Source organism: Puntigrus tetrazona, unplaced genomic scaffold, assembly GCF_018831695.1.
Source record: "Puntigrus tetrazona isolate hp1 unplaced genomic scaffold, ASM1883169v1 S000000151, whole genome shotgun sequence".
Taxonomy (NCBI): Eukaryota; Metazoa; Chordata; class Actinopteri; order Cypriniformes; family Cyprinidae; genus Puntigrus; species Puntigrus tetrazona.
In genome coordinates this window covers 680,001-701,159 of record NW_025047827.1, presented here as the reverse complement: position 1 = coordinate 701,159, position 21,159 = coordinate 680,001, and the positions used below count along the sequence as shown (strand labels likewise).

The window sequence follows — 21,159 nt, the reverse complement described above, 5'->3', positions numbered from 1 at the left end:
GGCAAAATAGCCCAAAATCTCCAAATGAAGCAGTTTTTTTTTTTAACGCTGTAGTCTGGATGTCTCTCATCTCTCCGGCTTTCGCTGGCGGGGTGTTTTTAGCGGATCAGCAGTCATCCGATCAATCGCTCAAGCGAGCCTCTGACGGCTTATTAACCGCTTTCACCTCAGTCGTCGTCCCAAGGAGATTCAGCGAAGAAACCCCGCTTCTCTCTGTCAGCAAAAGCGAAACCGTCATCCAATCACAGGCCAGAGAGAGCGACGACGTCATCTGTGCGCCGCTATAAGAGTAAAAGTAGAAGCGAAGCAAAGCAAAGGCTATTTGCTCTCGGCCAGCATCCTAACTCAAATCCCAGTGATTATTCGCTGATAATCGTCTCCCGCGGCTGGAAGCGATGTGTTTATTGTTGACAGGCTGGAGTGTTTGCACGATTACCGGTGTTACGGCACCCCGCTGCGCTCGTGAGCGTGTGATTATTCGTGTCAAACAGCTGTTATCAGCGCCACACGCACCGAACCGAGCAGAACAACATCTACCGAGGGCCTCGTGATATTAAACTATAATAAGACATCTTTTAGAAGTTTTAGAAAAAACGGAAAACTTCTTATTTTCACTCACAAGCAATAATACAATAAAAATATAACAACTATAAAGAGTTATCGGTTTACTTAGCTAGTTGATTGATTACATTGATAACTTTTTTGGTGTTTTCTAAAATGTTTAGATATGCAAATGAGTCATTATTTAAAGTGCTCCTATTAGGGCGAAAAGCCGCCTTGGTTATTTGTAGTATTGCACAGTATAGTATAGTATAGTATACTGCTGTGTAGTATTTCTTGACGCTAGCGTTTGTTTTGAGGAAAAGTGTGAGATTTAATTTCCGTTTTATTGCCAAGTGTTGTGTGGGCTGTAATCAAATACGAGTTAGTCGTTCAGCATCTCTTCAGTGGATAAACTCAAGAGCAACCTCAACTGTAAACTTGACCGCTGAATAGTGTAACCGTAGCGGTTCACAAAAGTTAACGGTAAACATTTTTTCATCACTTCTTTAGCTACTGATGTATCACACAATAACAGTGTTACTATTAAATATTAGGAAATGTTTGCTTAAAGCTGGGACGGAAACTGCCCGCTACTTTTGATCTCGATCACATGTTAATAAATTTAGCGTAAACGGTTGAAAGCTAAAAAATGTATTTAATTTATATGCGGTACTCGCCAAAAGTCACACGTTACATTACTATTAGTATTAGATTTATTACTATTAGACGCATTACTAATTTTTATGTTTTGAATAAAGTCACTTATTAAGCCTCCATTTACATAAAAAAAACAGTAATATTTCGAAATTAGATTTTAAACGGTTTATATTTATTCCTGTGATGCAAAGCTGCATTTTCATTTCATTTTTGGTTATTGTCGGTGTTGGAAACAATTGAGCTGCTTAATATTTTTCTGGAATCTATGACTTTATACGGGATTGATTTTTTGAATCCTGGCAGGGATTTTCAAAACATGCATCTTTGTACTATGACTTTTTAAAATCGGTTTTAAACCCCTGCTGAACAAACGTATTAATATTCTTTTATCCTTCAGAGAATCCTAAATTTATCACAGGTAATGCAAAATATTAAGCGGCATAACTGTTTACAACACTAACAATCATATTAAAACGATTTGTAGGATCGAAAATGAAAAAATTCAGATTTGATCGCAGAAATAAATTAAATTTTAAAGCATTATAAAATAGAAACCATTATTTTAAATTGTAATAATATTACTGTTTTTGTCAGTATTTTTGGTCGATTAAATGCAGGTTTTATGAGCACAGGACACCTGTCAAAAGCATTAAAAATAGTAACAGTGCCCACGCTTTTGTCGAGTACTACTGTAAAGTGTGTTTACAGTAACTGTGCATAAAAACATAACGGCTATACATTTATCTTAAGCAAACAAACAAAAACGAATACAGGTTACTATAAACACGGTGGAGTCGTTTTTAAAACCAAGCCGTTTCACGTCGACGACGAAATGAAACATTAGCGAATTAGCGCCCACTTGTTGGTCTGAATGAAAATGCGAATTCATTCTTCACCACTAGGTGTCTCTTTTGAGCTTTAAAAGCTCACAAACATTGCTTTAAACTCCAATCAAAGGAGGGGTTTGGAAAAATGAACCGTTAAACAAATCGTTTGGGAGTCGTCTAATAAATAAAGTAAAAATAAATGGATATTATAAGAAAATGAAAGCGTTTTTTTGATCTTGCATGCATCAACCTGCTGTTAGTGACTCCCAAAACTAAATTATCAACCTGTCATTATCTTTAATAAACAGTGGATGATGTCAGTTTCAAAATGTTTATTTAATTATTATTATTATTACTTTTTTTTGACATATTACAGTCAAGAGTCTTTACAGAGGGCATTTTGGGCATCTAATTTTTGTCAGAAAATGCTTATAACAGACAGAAAACACTACATTTTCACAATTTTGGTGCAGATTAAAATGTGGCATGTGATCAAGCAAATTATACACCGACAAATCCCTCTGTAAAAACCTTCAGCACACAGACAGGCATAAAAAAGCAAGGTCGCGTGTTTGTAAGTGCTACGGAAAATGTATGGAGAAAAAAATCATTTTGAGAAAACGGCATTTGAATATACGTATTGTAATTGAGATCCACCCTTAATGGCGTCTTATGGATGTCTTCTTTCCACTAAACACACACACTTTATAACAAAATCAAAAAGCCCAAATCTCAAACTTGACAAGCGTGTTTTTCCTGCAGCGTCTGCCATTAGTTTTTCAGAATGAAGTGCGCTGATGAATCATTCTCAACAGATGAAGTAAATAAACAGACACTGGCGTTGATCTTAACATGTTTACAGTCATTTCTCTTCCCGCGTTTAAGCGGCTAAATGTCAAAAGTTTTGAGATTATGAGTTAATGACTCCAGTCATCAGCCTCTCTTTGTTCTAAACAGTTCAAATAGCGCTAATCGCTGGTTTTAGCTAATTACGCTAAATACATCATTCCAGTGATGTTTGTCAAGTGCTCGCTTGGATCGCTTTATTTCCTCTTCATCCCTGCGTTTACCGTTTTGGTTTTTTGTAAAGATGATAGGATTTTAATTCCTAGCAGATGCTGCTTGTCGGCTTCGCGGTCTAACCTATGCATTGTCTGACGTATTTGATTTAAGAGCAGTACTTTCTAGTCGTTTTAAAGCCGAAAACGAAATAGACATTTAAGCACTCGCGCAAAATAAGCTTATAATAAGTAATAAAGACGGCTAAAACTGAAATCAATTGGAAAAATTGATATCTTCTAATATCAAAGGACTATTTCACAGAAAAAAAATAAAACAAAACTTGGCAAAACCTCTTCCCTGAATAAAGCATGGCAATGTTTTAGCTCTGAAAGCGAATAAAAAGGAAAGTATAAATGGTAAAAATGAAAATTAGTAATAACGTGGAAAATAACAAATGGCAAAATCGTACTTAAACTATGTTTTTGTTTTAATTTTATTGAGATTAATAACAAATACTATAACTATAAGACGAAGCAGGGTGCTGGTTTTGATGAAATGTTGGTTGTGTATCTGTGTTAATTAGCGTTGAGTCATTGAGATTAGATCTGATCATCAGGCGTGCGCCGTTAATATTATACACCGGTGTAAAACACCTCGTATCTCTCCATCACCCAGATTTTGCCTGATTAATCCTTCAGGTGCCGTGTGTGATTTCTCTGGTTACGTCACGCCAAAAGAGAAACAGCAGCGTGATAACCCCGCCCCTCGCACTCTCTTCCTCGCTGTGATTGGCTGATTGCCCAGTCAGTTACACAACGGCCGCCTCTTACTCTGTCATCTCTTCTGTGATTGGCTGATTGCCCAGGCAGCGTGTTAATGCTGAATCTCGGTCAGAGGCCCTGTATAAAGCTGGTATTGCGATACGTTTCGATTGACGGATGAAGGAGACACATTTCTGCTCTCTTCTGTTCACTTTTGGACACTTCTGCTCGGATGGTTTACTGGCCGGTGCATGTGGGCCTTTCCTCAACTTTTAATCTAATATTGTGAAAGCAATTCATAAGCCAAATACTGCATTTTCAATGCTATTTTTTTATTCATGTTTACTTTAAATTTGACCGGTGTTCATAAAGGAATAAGATAAATATAAGTAGCTATAAAATAAGTACAATTTTATCTTAAAAGTAAAAAGAAATATTTTTTTTTACATATAATGTATGTGTGTTTACTGTGTATATTTATTATAAAGACACATATGCATTATGTATTCAGATTTTTATGTTAAAAAAAAAAAAAAAAAAATATATATATATATATATATATATATATATATATATTAAATATATATATATATATATATATATATATTAAATATATGCATGCAGGAGTGTGTATTTATATTTACATAATAGTACACACACACACACACACACACACATATTATGTAAACAAAAACCTAAATAGGATTAAATGCACAGCACTAATATATACAATTATGAAAATAAATAAATACATGAGACATTATTATTTTATTATTATCAATGCCTTATTTTTTTTTTTTTTTTTTTAAATATTAAGAAAAAATTCTTTGTAATAAAAATAATAGCTGAACAACTGTTAGCAGGAACAAATATATTTAATATAAAGGTTTGGAGTATGTTTTTTTTTGTTGTTGATGAAATGAATATTTTTATTTATCAAAGTCACATTGAATTTATCAAAAGTTGATATATTATATATATATATATATATATATATATATATATATATATATATATATATATATCAATATATATATATAACCTAAGATATTAATCATAAGACATTCAAAATACACTACAAAAACTTATTAAAAACAATTTAAAAATAAAAAGTATATGCCTGAAGACTGGAGCAGCGGCAGAAAAGTCCATCACAGAAATATATCACAATTTTAGCAATGCATTCCAAGCTAAAAAGCTCTAATATTACTCAATATTTTCCTGTATGTCTGAGCCTGGAAGAGAAGAACTCCATCCACGACCGAACACACAAAGCAGTCCACTGGTGATGTAATGTCCCTGGGTTTAATCTGTCTCTCGGCGCTCTCTCTCCGGAGCAGGTGTGTTACATGAGCAGTGACCCGTGCTGCATCTTACAGAAACAACCCTCCTCTTTCTGGCAAGCTGCGAGTTAGCTACTGTTAACTGAGTTAATCTCACACGAGCCCCGTCTGGTGTGATCTGTCTTTACTTGGCATCCCGCTGTGTTTTGATGAGGAAACTGACTGGCTCCGGGCCCCGAACGGCAGATTGAACTGACTCAGGACGCCCGCGGCGTTAGCCCAATGCTAATGATAGCAACAGCAGAGCTAGCTGAACGTCAGAAACCGAATGAAAATAACAACACATCCGTTTAAAAGCGCCTGCAGTGTAGAGGAAGAAAAAATGACAGCGTCCTGCGGTGATAACCGGTGCTCCAGATGCAATCAGACGCGCTCTGGAAAATACTGCACTTAAGACCTCAACAACAGGCCAAAAAAACCCACGTAAACCCTGCGTGACCTCGACATAATGCTGGAAACGCTCATATCCTCTGGCACAGGCGGTTTCACAAAGGTTTCGCGGCTCTTCATCAAATAATGATGGCGTGCAACATGATAAAAACCTGAACTGCACATCTGCTTCATCTCTAAATAACAATATTAGTGTAATAAGGCCGTTAACGGAAAGCAAAACCGTAAAAAGTTAAATTATCTGTAGCGGAAAGTAATCTATGTTATACATTATATATATATATATATTTTTTTATTTTCATATATATTATATTAAACATTTTATTTCGTTAAAATAACAAAAAGGCAAACTAAGTAAAATAAAACTGACATATAAATAAGATTATCCTCTTAGCAACATCTCAAAATCTATTTTAGTACATCTTTTAATTTGGTGTAATAAAATAACAAACTATAAAAAAAAAATATTATATATATATATATATATATATATATATATATATATATATATATATATAAATGCATCAAAAAACTATAACGGAAAGAAAAATGGCAAAAAAAAAAATTGCAATAAAATGTATTACAATTTTAAATTACATGCTTAATTACATGCTTAAAACTGCAAATAAAAATAAAAAATAAATAATCAAATAACATAATAGTCTCTAACATTCTATAATATTTTCCTAATAAGAGATATTGGTAATTTAGCATGATATATATTTATTAAATTAAATTAAAAATACAAAAATTCAGAATAGGAATAGAAATGTGACACGCATGACAGAGTTGAGTGGAGGTGACCCTGCAGCTCATTACCTCAGCTACACTACTAGAGGACTAGTTAGAGCACTTCATCGTACAGATCGAGAGCTGACTGCAGCCTGACACGAGCGGCAAAGCACACACTGTTTCGGGACAAATTATCAAGGCTATTTTTACTCTTCTGAGCACATGTACAGCACGGCTCTCCTTCAAGCTTTTCCATCAGCGTGCTGCAAAACTAACGAGATACCCTGCAAGAAGGAGTCGTTTCTCCGTCTTATCACGGTCAGTTGAATTGGTTGAGTCTGGCGGTGACAGCGAGCTGTCCCTCTGTCTCATTTATACCTGAGCTCACACACACACACACACACACACACACACACACACACACACACACACACACACACACACACACACACACACACACACACACACGCGCTGAGAGCATCCTCCAAACTAATAGGACTGGACTGCAGTGTGTGTGTGTGTGTGTGTGTGTGTGTGTGTGTGCTGTGACAAGCACAATATTTCCTGTATAATTCTGCTTCTCGTCTCTCTCCATCCCTCCCTACCTCGTCTTGAAGGGAGGATTTCTGTTCCTATTTGAATGTGAAATTTATAGATGAACTTGGTGTTAAGAAATAAAACGTTTATTTTCGAAAATCAGACGCTTGCAGTTATGTAATGATGAACAGAAAGAATAATAGACTGAGAAGAGTGATGGATAAATAGAAGGAACGATGGATGGATGGAGGAATGGATGGATGGATAAAAAGAACAATGGATGATGGATAAATAGAAGAAATGATGGATGGATGGATGGATAAAAAGAGCAATAGATGATGGATAAATAGAATGAATGATGGATGGATGGATGGATGGATAAAAAGAACAATGGATGATGGATAAATAGAATGAATGATGGATGGATGGATGGATGGATGAATAAAGAGAACAATGGATGATGGATAAATAGAAGGAATGATGGATGGATGGATGGATGGATGGATGGATAAAAAGAACAATGGATGATGGATAAATAGAAGAAAAATGGATGGATGGATGGATGGATGAATAAAGAGAACAATGGATGATGGATAAATAGAAGGAATGATGGATGGATGGATGGATGAAGGGATGGATAAAAAGAACAATAGATGATGGATAAATAGAATGAATGATGGATGGATGGATGGATGGATGAAGGATGGATAAAAAGAACAATGGATGATGGATAAATAGAATGAATGATGGATGGATGGATGGATGGATGAAGGGATGGATAAAAAGAGCAATAGATGATGGATAAATAGAATGAATGAAGGATGGATGGATGGAGGGATGGATGGATGGATAGATGGATGGAGGGATGGATGGATAAAAAGAACAATGGATGATGGATAAATAGAATGAATGAAGGATGGATGGAGGGATGGGGATGGATAAAAAGGAATGGATGATGGATAAATAGATGGATGGATGGATGGAGGGATGGATGGATGGATAAATGGATGGATGGATGGATGGATGAATAAAGAGAACAATGGATGATGGATAAATAGAAGGAATGATGGATGGAAGAATAATAGATGGATGATATATAGAGAGAAAGAAGGATGGATAGAAGAACAGACAGACAGAGAGATGACAGACTAAGATGTGATTCATTACTCAACTAACCTCTGAAAGCAGTGCTGTCTAGTTAGTGCACTCGGTGGGTTTGAACAGTACATCTACACCCAGATCAGACCCTCGACATCCCCGCCCTTCAGAGAGACGTCATAAAACAATGATCCTCAGAACCCAATGCACTCGCTTCCAGCTACAAGATTCAGCTCATGTTTTGCATTTTGAAAAGCGTCAGAATGCGATTCATGATGTGCAGCGAGTGGATATTAGCATAGAGCACTGTCTCCAGGTCAGCAGCTCAGACATTCAAAGACGTTACTGGACACAGATTAGAGGAATCATCATCATCATCATCATCAACAACAACAACATCCTGCATGAGCTCATTCCCCTCCGCAAAACACTAAAGAAAGTAAAAAAAAAAAAAGGGTCAAATTATATATTATATATTGTATAAATATACAAAGTATTTTCAATATTTATTTTTTCATTTATTAAATAAAAAAACAAAAGGGTACAATATTTATGTTTTATATAAACTGGTAAAACACACACACACACACACACACACACACACACACACACACACACACACACACACACACACACACACACTATAGTATAGTTTTGACAATGTTTTCTTCTAAAGTAGACTTTTAAAGCAGTAATAATATTTATCAAATTAAAATTATACATAAATATTTAACTGTATATATATATATATATATATATATCTGAAATAAAGCATTTTCAAAAATACAGTTTACAACAAATATATATATTTTTTTACATAAAATAAATAATATTTGTTGTAAAAATAGTTTGGAAAATTCTTATTTTTATTTTTATATATTTATTGTTTTACTTTTTAATATTTAGATTTCTTTAAACCTTCTTTAAAATACCTTTAGTGCTTATATATATATATATATATATATATATATATATATATATATATATATGCATGGATGAAATTTACACACACACACACACACACACATATATATGCATGGATGAAATTTAATGTTTAAATATATATAAAAATAAATAAATAAAAATATATATATATATATATATATATATATATAGTAAATGTCCCTATTAAAATAAACCAAATACACTTTTGGGTAAATGTTCTTTTTACATTTTCACCGTTCAAACTTGAAATAAAATTCTGGGAAAAAGCATAAAAGCGAAAGCAAGCGCGTGTTTATCCGAGGAAGAGGCACGTGGACGAGACGCGGCGCGGCGTCCGAGAAGAAGCGTTTACACGGCGCCGCTCCGCTCGCTCCAGCCCGCAGGAATTACATCAGTAACACACAAGCAGACGTTCATCCATCCAGAAAAGCAGCTCCACCTCCCGTTCTGTATCCGCCACACTTTCTAAGATCTGCCGTCATTGATGTCAGAGCTGTAATTAGGAGGAGTCGACAGCTGGCGAAGGAGCCCGTAATCATCCGTGAGCCGCTGAACATGGACTCGCTGCACATTTAACACATTTGTTTTGGGTTAGTTAGCACATGACATTTGGAAAGCGAGCCGGACCACCTCCTGAACGTACCGAGTCAGCATTAACGCCAGCGTGATGAAATACCGCAGCAAGACTCAGCAATAGTGTGAAATAAAACCTGTTAAATGACACCCAGAAGTGAGACGTCTCTAACGATGTTGGGTTCGGGTTTCTGGAGCTTCATCTGGACTGCGAACGCTGAGAGAAACCAAATGACCGAAATCATTTTCAATGGATTTCAGGGAGAAACAGACTGTTTTATCTGATGAGACGGCGCGTGGCAGGGGGCAAAATAAAAGTCCTTTAAAGGCCAGCCTGGTCGCTCTTGATAATGCTCTTCTGCTCAGAAAGGAATGATTTCTGAAGGACTGGAGTAAAAATTCAGCTTTGATCACAGAAATCGATTGCGTTTCGACATATATTCACACAGAAAACACTTAAGTTAAATTGTAATAATATTTCAGTTTTTTACTGGCAGAAATACAGCCAATTCTCCAGAAACACTTATTATTATCAACGTTAAAAACACTCACAAAACCATTTTATTTGCTGATTTTACTTTTCGGGATTGATGATGAATAGAAAGTTGGAAGAACAGCGTTTATTTGAGCAATAGCAACGTTTCTCAACGTTATAAACGCCTTTCGCTTTTGATCGATTTACTGACGGCACTTGAATGAGGAAATTTCAATAATTAAAAAAAAACTAATTGGCAAATAAATAAAATAATAAACAAACCGAAAGGCCAGATGTAAATGTAAAAATATTAGATGGCAAAATATAAAAGCAAAAAAAAATATCAGAATAAAATAAATAAATAAAAAAATAACATTTAAAAAACTAAAAATGTGTCTAAAAAATATATAAAATTAAATATTTACAAAAAAACACGAATCAATACAACAACACTGTATAAAAACAGCTCCACTTCCTGTAACTGCCGTTCTGAGCAATGCGATGCTCCTGTAATCCTGCGCCTGGACGTCGAATCAAGCGAGACCCCCAGCGGTCTGACCTGACTCTCCGTCTAACACCTGAACTCATGTTTGATTTGCCAGGGACACATCAGAAGACCTCGTAAAATATTGAAGGCTATCAGGATTAATGTTTAAAATCAAAGGCTTTTCAAGGCCAGTCTTTAAACAGTTTAGGCACACTTTTATTTCAGTAGATAGCAGCTAAAAGCAGTCTGCTAAGTGACTGATTTGGGGCGCTCTTATGCAGTAATATGCATAAAAAATGCATGCATGTAAACAAACATTCCCTCAGAAGGTAGTTGATTTTAGTTCATTTTTACAAAAATAAAGTAATTCATAATGTTATGGAGGTTAATAAAAGTCATGCTTAGTAATTAAGGGAAAAAGTTCATATTTGTCTCATAATCGTGACATATGAAAGTTGAAACGATGAGATACTAAGACATAATTATGAGAAAATAAAAAGCCAATTATTATTTTAATTAAATTATTAGATCATTATTTTGACATCACTTGTCATTGTTTGATAATTTAACCCAATCATATTAATAATCTTTCCTTTTTTAATCATAATTATGAGAATGCCAGAAGTTCATACTTTAATATTTTGCCTGGAATAATTAATATTTGTAGTAATGTCATCATTCCTGTCAATTGCAACCTCTTTCCTAATTTCGACTTTCAAATAATAATTATTACATAGTATAATATTTTAAATAATGTCATTGTTGTCTATGTCATTATTCAAAATTTCTTGTCAAAGCTTTTAATATAATTATGCCTCAGTATACCGACTTTTTGGTTGACTTTTTATTTCATAATTATACGTTAGCATTTCATAATTCCAACTTTGTCGTAACTCCTAATTATGACTTGGCACGTGATAAGACTGCCTCATAATTACGACTTATCTTTTTGTGATTTTATTTGACCTTTTCTTTTATTTTAACTTTAAATGGGAGTCACAAAATGTGCAAAAAAGGGAAAAAAAAAAAAGAAAAACGAAAGTAAAATGAACATCATAACTCAATGGTTTAAGAAGTAAACATAATATAAGAGCTTGACTAGCAGCTACAGATTGCGTGTTTGGAATATGAAAGTAAAATACACATTTAAAACTAAAACAAGACCGAATCAAAGTGAGGATTAATGACAGCGAGCAAGTCAGCAGGTGATGATTAGTCATTTTTCTCGTGTGGAGTTAACTGTAATTGTCTTGTAATGAAGATAAAGTGTTTGGAACGATGACCCCTACAGAGCCCTGCTAGCCGGCTAATCAGGACACGGATTACAACGGAGTTAATCAGACTTCTGTCTTTTATGACGACTGAAAACTCTATTTTCAACATATGTTTTTCTTCGATTGATATAATGAACATCGGAGGCCATTGGGCGCCGGTGAGTTTGATTGACAGCTTGACTGACAATTTGTTTTTATACCTCCGACCTTTCTTTAACCCTTACAAATTAGATAGCAGATAGCATCCTTACTACAGTTCCTGTTATAAAACACGTCACTTACACACATCCTCAAAATCGTCATCCTGCCGAGAAACATAATCTCATTACTGGAACGGTTTCATCTGTATCATCCATAATAACACAGTAAATGTTTTGTGAACAGGCTCAAGATGGTGCGCTTTTTTACTATGCGATGCATCCTAGAGTAAAATGCAGTTAGAACATCACTGAAATTCAACGCATGAAGCAATTGTGCTGCTTTTCCTGAATACTGTAAAGGCATGATTGTAAATGTGATCACGTTTAGTTAATATAGTTAATACAAGTTAATATAGTGAGCCAGATTTCAGACACTACGGTATCAAAATCGTCTATTTTTACTGTATTATGTCACTGAAAATATATCCAAATAGAAATGTTGTGATTAACACACAGTGGTATTTAATTCCTGAATGAATCAGAATTTTGAATAAATCAATGATCCATGTATTATATATATATATATATATATATATATATATATATATATATATATATATATATATATACATATATATATATATATATATATATATATATATATATGATCCATTAGAAAGACTTGCTAATTGCTTTGTCCCTGAATTAATCAGACATCTGAACAAATCAGTTGAACAAATGATTCAATGACTCACTCATTAATGCAATGCCATTATAAAGTTGCATATGTAAAGTGTCATTCCATTACAAAAATTAAGATTTTATACAACAGTTCAGTAAATAAACAGTTAATCTCTAAGACATTTCAGACACAATATGCTCTTTTCATTTTCCGCCGGTCTTACTACACTATATACCTACAAGAAAAAGAGTAAAAGTAAAAGAGTCAAGTTTTAAACAGGAAGAATATCAAAACTCTTTGATCATTTTTGAATGCGATGCTACTGGTCTAATTGGATTCAATGATCTATGCTAAGCTACGCTAAAAGTGCTATCGCCAGACCCGGGGGTCGGCTGAATGGATTCAAAAAGGGTTAAAAAAAAAAACGCAATTTATTACCTCTGGGGGGAGGTTTTAGAATAAGCCTATTTGCACAAAAAAATGGAGTGTCCCTTTAACGAAAAAGCCAGTGTCTGTGATTGCTACGAACAAATCAATGCACAGAATATAACGAAAAAAAGTCATGGTACCAGCGCAAAAAACACACTCGGAAAATACAGGCCTAATCCAGTTATCGAGCTCATTTTTGGTCAATATCACACACCCTAATCCGTTCCGAATAACGTTTAACTCCTCGAGGTCTCGACACACTCGGAGCTGCAGACGCTTTTATCTGAAGGACTAGCGCTCGGCTCTCGGGGTGAAGCGAGGATGTGAAGGGTCGTTTACGGATACAGCGGCGGATCTGGGCCGCTTGAGGTTTGATAGGAACAGTTCGAGTTCAGAGATAAGGAGCGTGGACACACACGAGCGATAAGACCTCAGCGCAGCCGCGGATAAACTACAGCACCCAGCTGCCCTTTCACCAACAAAAAAACAAACGACTGACTTTAAAACACTTTCAGACGTCTGGGCCGCTCTTTTTGAGGTCAAAGATTTGCTCTTTAAAGGATACTCCACAGTCAGACGGTTATTATTTCAAAGCGTAAGGTCTCTTTTGTGATACTTTATTTTGCGATAATGACCGGCTGGCTGTAAACTGTCATGCCAGTTATTTGATATATTCAAGAGAAGCGTGTTTACAAGATTAGCTGCGTAATCCTGTTAAATATATCCAGGTACAAGCGGCAACGCTCCTGCTTGTGATGCTTATTTAGGCCTAAATGTACGATTTATGTATTTTAATAGCATGTAAAATTTCCATGCATTTGGATTACGCCGTTTTAACAGAAACACAGCGTGATGCACATCTGCAGGTCGGATTTCTGCGCTAAAAAATAGCATCTGTTCGGTTTTATATTTCAAAAGGCATTTGTTCAAACTGATTAGAATCAGCATAAATCTGCTGATTGCGAAAACAACTGCATTTATTCTGCTGAACCAGCACCGAACATGGGTAAAATATGTTTAGCCTGCGGAACAAGCGATATTTAATTAGTTAAATTGCAAGAGGCTGAAGCAAATGAGTCTTGTTGATGATGAATATCTTAACCTGGTTTCTGTGTATTGAAAACGCATTCAGTTTATTAGCATCGCTTTATTTATGCTTAACAAGTTAAAACTGTGCAAACCAATTGCATGGAAATTTATATGCAATTCAAATGCAATTTAATATTGTTTTGAGTGAAGCGTAATCCAGTAAATTCTTTATCTTGTAAAGAACGTATAAGTACTGGTACTGCTAGTTTCTGTTCTGTCAAATGGAGCTGAATGTCCACAGTGTTGCAGTGAAAGGAGCGAACACCACAAGCAAAACCTGACACAAAGAAAATGGCCCTCAGATTTAGAGTCTTGGCAGCGCGGCAGGAAAGCTTTTAGCCGCGATATCAATCAAATCCCAGATCGCTCATATTTATGAGGATTTGAGCACTTCACTCCAAGAGAGCAGCATGTCTCTGGATGTTTCCTCATCTCTCACCAGTGCGCGCACACACACACACACACACACACACACACACACACACACACACACACACACACACACACACACAGCACCAATACTAATGCAGGCTTGAAACATTAATGGTACTATTGGTAGATAATACTGCACTAAACTTGACACATAATGTACCAATAAACCCCACACATGCTGTTGCAGCAGACTACTAGTGCATTCAATAGATACTTTTACATAGCTAATTACTAAGTACATTTTACATAGATATCTTTTAAATGTAAAAGGATGGATAGATAGATAGATAGATAGATAGATAGATAGATATATTAGAAATCACAAGATGCTTAAAACATTGGAAAAATAGTAAACTTGACAAATACTGTGGTAACTACTAGTAAAGCCAAAAGATAAACATCATGCTTGCTTTCAAGTAGAATAACAGATACCATAACAGTAAACTAGTACTGGAGATTTATTAAAGAACTCAGAAAATGCTTAACTAACTTGAATACTATTAGGAAAAAAAATGAAGGAATTAGTATAGCAGGGAGAAAAATGACTATGAAAGTCAATGGTGACCCAAAACAGCCTGGTTACAAACTCTTTCCTAAATATATTTCTGTGTGTTCAGCAAAACATACGGCAAGTTCATACAGATTCTCGAGGATGGGTTCACAGAATTTTCTTTTTTGGGGGAACTATTCCTTATACTGTAACACATAGTATCAGTAAACTCAAAACAATCTTAATAACGTTTGGCTTGTTACTGAAGAAAAACAGAAAAAGGCTTAACACTTCAAGCACTTTTGAAACAAAACAACAGATACTGCACATGCAGCACTACTTCAGCAGACTAACTAGTAAAGATGCTGTCCAATACTGTTGAAGACACCTGAAAGATACACAGAGTAGTGAACTATACTGAATTTACCGAAATAGTCAGCTGAATTCTACCTAAAGAATGACTGAAAGTTAGCTTGTCTCTGGCATCTCTTAACGAAGCTGATTATGAATGCACATACATGACTGTCTCCATCACCTTGAGGATCGCAGTATTCTACAGAATAAACCCGTGAGCTTTCGCCATGAATAATACAATAAGCTGTTATGCCTTGAAGCCGGTAATGAATACTTCATGATTGGTTCAGGAAGTAACAAACGTCTATCTGCTTAAACATCATCCTCCTCCGGCAGATGAGAGCGGCTGCTTTGAAGGCATTAGCCATGATCGCTGATATCACAGGATAAAGACGATCTATAAGAAGCTAATGCAACACGTTTTGCCAAAGTGAAAGCAGCTCTAGATATTTTATTGATGAAGATTATTTGATGGAGTGTAATATCTGCTGGAGGAGGAGGAGGTGAATCATCAGGATCCTTGGGGACTCAGAACGGATTTGACAAGCTTCGTCACGTCTGCTGTAAATTTGCTGTAATTGGATCCTGCAGGAGTGACCCCAGTGGAACCCGGATTGGTCAAACACGGCAGCTGGATTAGCCAATCAATGCCTGCCTTTGGTGGAGTGGTTTCTAACAGCAACCAATCAAACTGTGTTTAACATAAACTCTACAGAGCAAAGAAGAGAATGTCTCTCCATAGGGGAGAAATACATTTTTAGTGTTAACTTATAAACCTTGAAAGACAGAATAAACAAGGCTGTTAGTCAATAATATATGCTTCAGTAGAAGTCATTAGCCTGCACTCTTTCAACTTATTTTCTAAAAAAATATGCTTAACAGTTGCATTTCTTTTGAGAATACACTACCGTTCGCAAAGATCCACCCTCCTTAGTTATTGTTGCCCTGACCGACAAACAATGCAGCTCTCAGGCTAAACACATGTTCTCACACAGTGAAAAATACATCGAATAGCAAAGAGAAAACTGACAACACCAGGTTGAGTGAGTAAGAAGATAGACCAGGTTGCCTCTGATATTAAACAAGGTTAACGACGCTCAGTTTAATCAGTGTATTTTATATTGTTACATATTTTCTAATTGTGCATTATCTGCCCCGCTAAAGTACTGAAAGACGGAGGAGGCAGAGGATCCCGCCAGTAGCCAATAGCATTTCGTCATGCAAACTCTGACTGGTTTATTGCACGTTACGCCCAAAAAACATCCTTTACGTATTAAGAGAATAAGACAACCCATTTCAACAATGCCCCCGTGTGCACAGACCATCGTTAAAATAGCAAAAGTGGATTTGGACACATCCTGTGTGCACCCGCGCCATCAGATTTAGACTTTCCGAGTAAAAAAAGTGAAATAGTTTAATCTTTGTTTTATTTACAACCAAGCATACAAAAACACAGCATAGGACCTTGCATTTTAAATAAGCACTCGGCCTAGGTCATGTAAATGTAAAATTTGCACAAACAAATCAACCAAAAAAAAAGAAAATACTTGTACGATAATGCACATTAATGAATCATGTGAAATAAAAACCAAGAGCATGTTTTTAGTAAATGCTGATTTCATGTCGGCTTTGAGCATCCGGCCTAGTAAAAGGACATGAAACATGCATTTCAATACCAGGAATGAAACATCTAGACTTTTCTCAAATTAGGACAATTCATCTGTGCTTCACTGCTTGTATCATTGAGGTTTCAAAGCAGAAATCTTGAACTGATGTTCATATTTACAACCGACGCAAGGACTCTGAGCAGAAAGCCTGTGGTTGAGCGATTAGTTCTGCAGTTTAAGGCTTGTAATGCATTAGAGATGGTAAGCAGGTCAGATATGATGTCATAGCTTTCAACCTCCATCTGTCCGACTCTTCTGCTCTCCGCTACAGACCACAGAAACCACCGCTCGGAGTTTACAGGAAAACATCAGACTGCTGTCTGGCCGCCGGCCCTCTCTACACGAAACACACCGAACTGCTGGAATGTAATTAGTGTGAATGAAGGATCAGCCGTAGTACACGCTGTCAGGTTCTTAAAGGAACTGTGCAGCCAAAAAAATAACAATCAGCGATCGTTTACACGCCCTGATGTTTCTTTTCTTCTGTGCAGCACAGAAACGAGATGCTCACGCTGCTCTTTTGCATGCAGCGAAAGCGGAACCTTAAGAATTCGCTGTTAAGGCAATTTTGACAAATAACCAAGTTGCACCCTGTTATTCATCCCGACTACATACGCAAGGAACTATTGGACAATTCTGGTCAATTTTCAGATCTTGGGTTCACTACAGACCAGTGAAAAGAAAATATCCAAAATACACTTTTGAGCGTTTTTCTTTATTGCATATTGAGCATTGTACTGTAGAGTTCAGTTACAATCTATACCTTTAAAGACTTTTTTCTCCACTTCAGCAGCACTTATACACACCAAATTTTACAGTTTCATCCCAGTCTATTTTCTGAATGTTTTTGTAGAAGGGTTTATTCATATATCTTTCCATTGGCTTTTTTTTTTGCAGTTTAGTAATTTGCGTTCTCGTTACAGGCGATTTTCTCAAAATAACTTTGTTTCACTACTTCAGCAGTAGTTACATAGACCAAATTTTACAGTTTCATTCCTGTCTATACTCTGAATGTTTTTGTAGAAGGGTTTATTCATATATCTTTCCATTGGCTTTTTTTTTTTTAGCAATTTAGGCGATTTTCTCAATAACTTTGTTTCACTACTTCAGCAGTAGTTACATACACCACATTTTACAGTTTCATTCCTGTCTATACTCTGAATGTTTTTGTAGAAGGGTTTATTCATATATCTTTCCACTGGCTTTTTTTTTTGCAGTTTAGTAATTTGCATTCTCGTTACAGGCGATTTTTTTGTCCAAATAACTTTGTTTCACTACTTCAGCAGTAGTTACATAGACCAAATTTTACAGTTTCATTCCTGTCTATACTCTGAATGTTTTTGTAGAAGGGTTTATTCATATATGTTTCCATTGGCTTTTTTTTTGCAGTTTAGTAATTTGCGCTCTCGTTACAGGCGATTTTCTCAAAATAACTTTGTTTCTCCAATTCAGCAGCACTTATACACACCAAATTTTACAGTTTCATTCCTGTCTATATTCTGAATGTTTTTATAGAAGGGTTTATTCGTATACCATTCCATTTTTTTGCACTTTATCTATTTGCGTCTATAGATTTCAATTACACTACATATCATTACAGACCGTTTTCTCAGATGACTTTGTTTCTCCACTTCCGCAACATCTACATACACCAAACATAGCAGTTTTATTCATTTCTATATTCTGGAGGGTTTTGTAGAAGGGATTGTTCACATGTAATTTGCTTCCTAATTTTTTATTCCTACTTACTTTATGAAAATAAAGATTTTTAGAGAGCATCACTGAATCAGTAAAAAGAGAACTCCAAAACCCCTTCTGTAAAAACCCTTTAATTATAATATGTGAATAATTTATATCCATCTAATTAAATATTTAATATTTTATATGAATATTTAAATAAACAATGCAATATTTGCACATTGAAAACAAACATTTTCTTATACCAAAAAGTTTGCGATCTTTCCAACTACAGAAGAAAGGTCATATCTATTAGTTCAATTTTTACAGTGTCCTTAATTAGACAGCAAGCACCATAAAAATGATATGTACACAACTGTAGCCCTTTTGCTGTGGATAATGTCAGCCAATAAAAGACCAGGCATTGACAGTCTTCATTCACTTTCAGTGCACAAAATAGGCAACATGAGCTTGATTTGTGTTGCATGGAAGAAAAAACATAGAGTTTCAAACAGCATACGGAAGAGTCAAGGATGGCTGCATTTTTATGTTTGGGTGAATAATTTTACAAATGTTTTGGCCACACTAGTTAATATGTTTTCTGCTGTATTCTCTGTTGTCAGGGGACTAGATCATCTTCTCTAACAGTCTGTGTGTGTGTGTGTGTGTGTGTGTGTGTGTGAAAGCATACAATGTTGTTTCTTCTGTCTGCATGCACCAATCTATTATTTCCCAGAAATCCAGTGACAGGGGACCTGACAACAGATGTTTCCGTTCACAGTGATCTGCAGCGGTTTGAGAAACAGAGCGAGAAAGAGAGAGGAAATGTGTTATCGTGAACCGACACACTCACCAGATATGAAGTTTGTTCCGGTGTCAGTCATCTCAAAAGGGCATCTCTCCTCGTTTCAAGGGCTTCTGGGTAACTGGAGTGATGCCACCTGTAGCCATGACAACAGAGAGAGACGATGCTTGTTTTATGATGCCCATCACCATATTTAAAGCATATAACAAAGAGAAATACGGACACTATCATCAACATCAGAGAAGAAAGTCTTTTTTTTTTCTTAGAAAGCAATGAGATTAGCCTCTATAAAATGTTCCTTATTAAAAAAAGAAAAATAAATGCCATAAACTTTGCTCAGATTGAATTCCTTTTCATGTTTCTCATCAAATTCTCTGTGGGATCAATCAGATCCATATGGATTAAAAAAATTAAATAAAATAAATTTACTTAAATTAAATAAAATATAAACCTTTAGTTGGCAAAACATATCAAGGTCTATACAGACATAAAAAAATAATTGTGAAAAAAATTAATAAATCAGTATGGAATATATTCAAAATATTAACAAAAACTAATAATAATAATAATAATAATAATATTTTTACTGTTAAATAAAACACTTTTTATTATGTAAACCAAAATAAACTGTATTAAAATAAAATATAAATATTAGAAAGAAAGGGAAATGTTGACTCAGCAACTAACTGAAATAAACCGAAATAATTAACAAAAATCTGAATTAAAACTACAATAGTATATAAATAATAATGATATAAAATAAGTGAGCCATGAAAGAGCCTCAGAAGAGATACGAGCAGTCATTATTAAGCACACAGCTGACTATATTATGTGTGTTTACAGACGTTCATCACTGTGAAGTGTTTCTGTAACAAATAAAAGGCTTTAGAGGAGAAACAAGCATCCCGACTCTATTCATATTTCATCAGCACAGAAGAGACCAGAGAGAAAATCATGAAAAATTCACAACATTTTGACAGTGAGTTTGGACCGGCTGTTTATGTCGAGAAACACATTTACATGGCTTATTATCAGCGGTGTTTGTGAAGTCAACAAGTGGTCTAGGATCCATGAATGATTCTGTGTTGTTCGTTTTCACCTGCTGGAGCAGAAAACAGCTGCCGAGCCAATTCTACAGGCCAGAACTCCACTCCAGTCCCCGCTAAACTCCACTCGCATTCACTTCTGAATTTCATCTAGTTATTATTCAAATCGTGACCGAATTCTCTCAGCGGCACACGGCAGATGCTGGACGGATACGAGAGCCGATGGTGTCCTTCAGAGCCGCTCGAGTGACAGAAAAGCTCCCCGCGATTTGTATGCATCGAGAAGAAAACGCTGCAAGGTTGCTCGTGACAAATTCTCTCCCTCTGCATCTCTGCAAGAACTCCTTCAAAACCTGGTGAGCTGCCCAACTAGACAGCGTTTCTGAGGATCATACTGCAGGTGGCCATTTTATCACAATGTGAGGCTGTGTTAATAAAAAATCAGAGATGGGCCTAATTAAAAGTCAGTGCATGCTAAGCATATCATTACGCATTTTATTTATTTATATTTAGCGAAGCAAAAACATGCACGTACTATACCACACACTATGCGAAAAGCAACATAAATACATACTGAAGCATACTGCACACTCAAACACTCAAATACCGTAAAAACAATATTAATTGCATGCTTGGTTTGTACTATTTCTTTCGATAATACTACGCAAATATTGGGTAAAACAGCTCTCTTTAAGTGCGTGCTT

General features: G+C 35.6%; 1 protein-coding gene across 1 annotated transcript in view; it reads right to left on the bottom strand.

Annotated features, from left to right (window-relative positions):
* The window catches only part of lrfn1 (leucine rich repeat and fibronectin type III domain containing 1), a 132,301-nt gene that overhangs the window by 29,756 nt on the left and 81,386 nt on the right, over positions 1 to 21,159 (bottom strand). Inside the window, 1 exon segment of the mRNA XM_043230473.1 lies at positions 19,458 to 19,545. The gene's annotated coding sequence lies outside the window, so the exon portion shown is untranslated.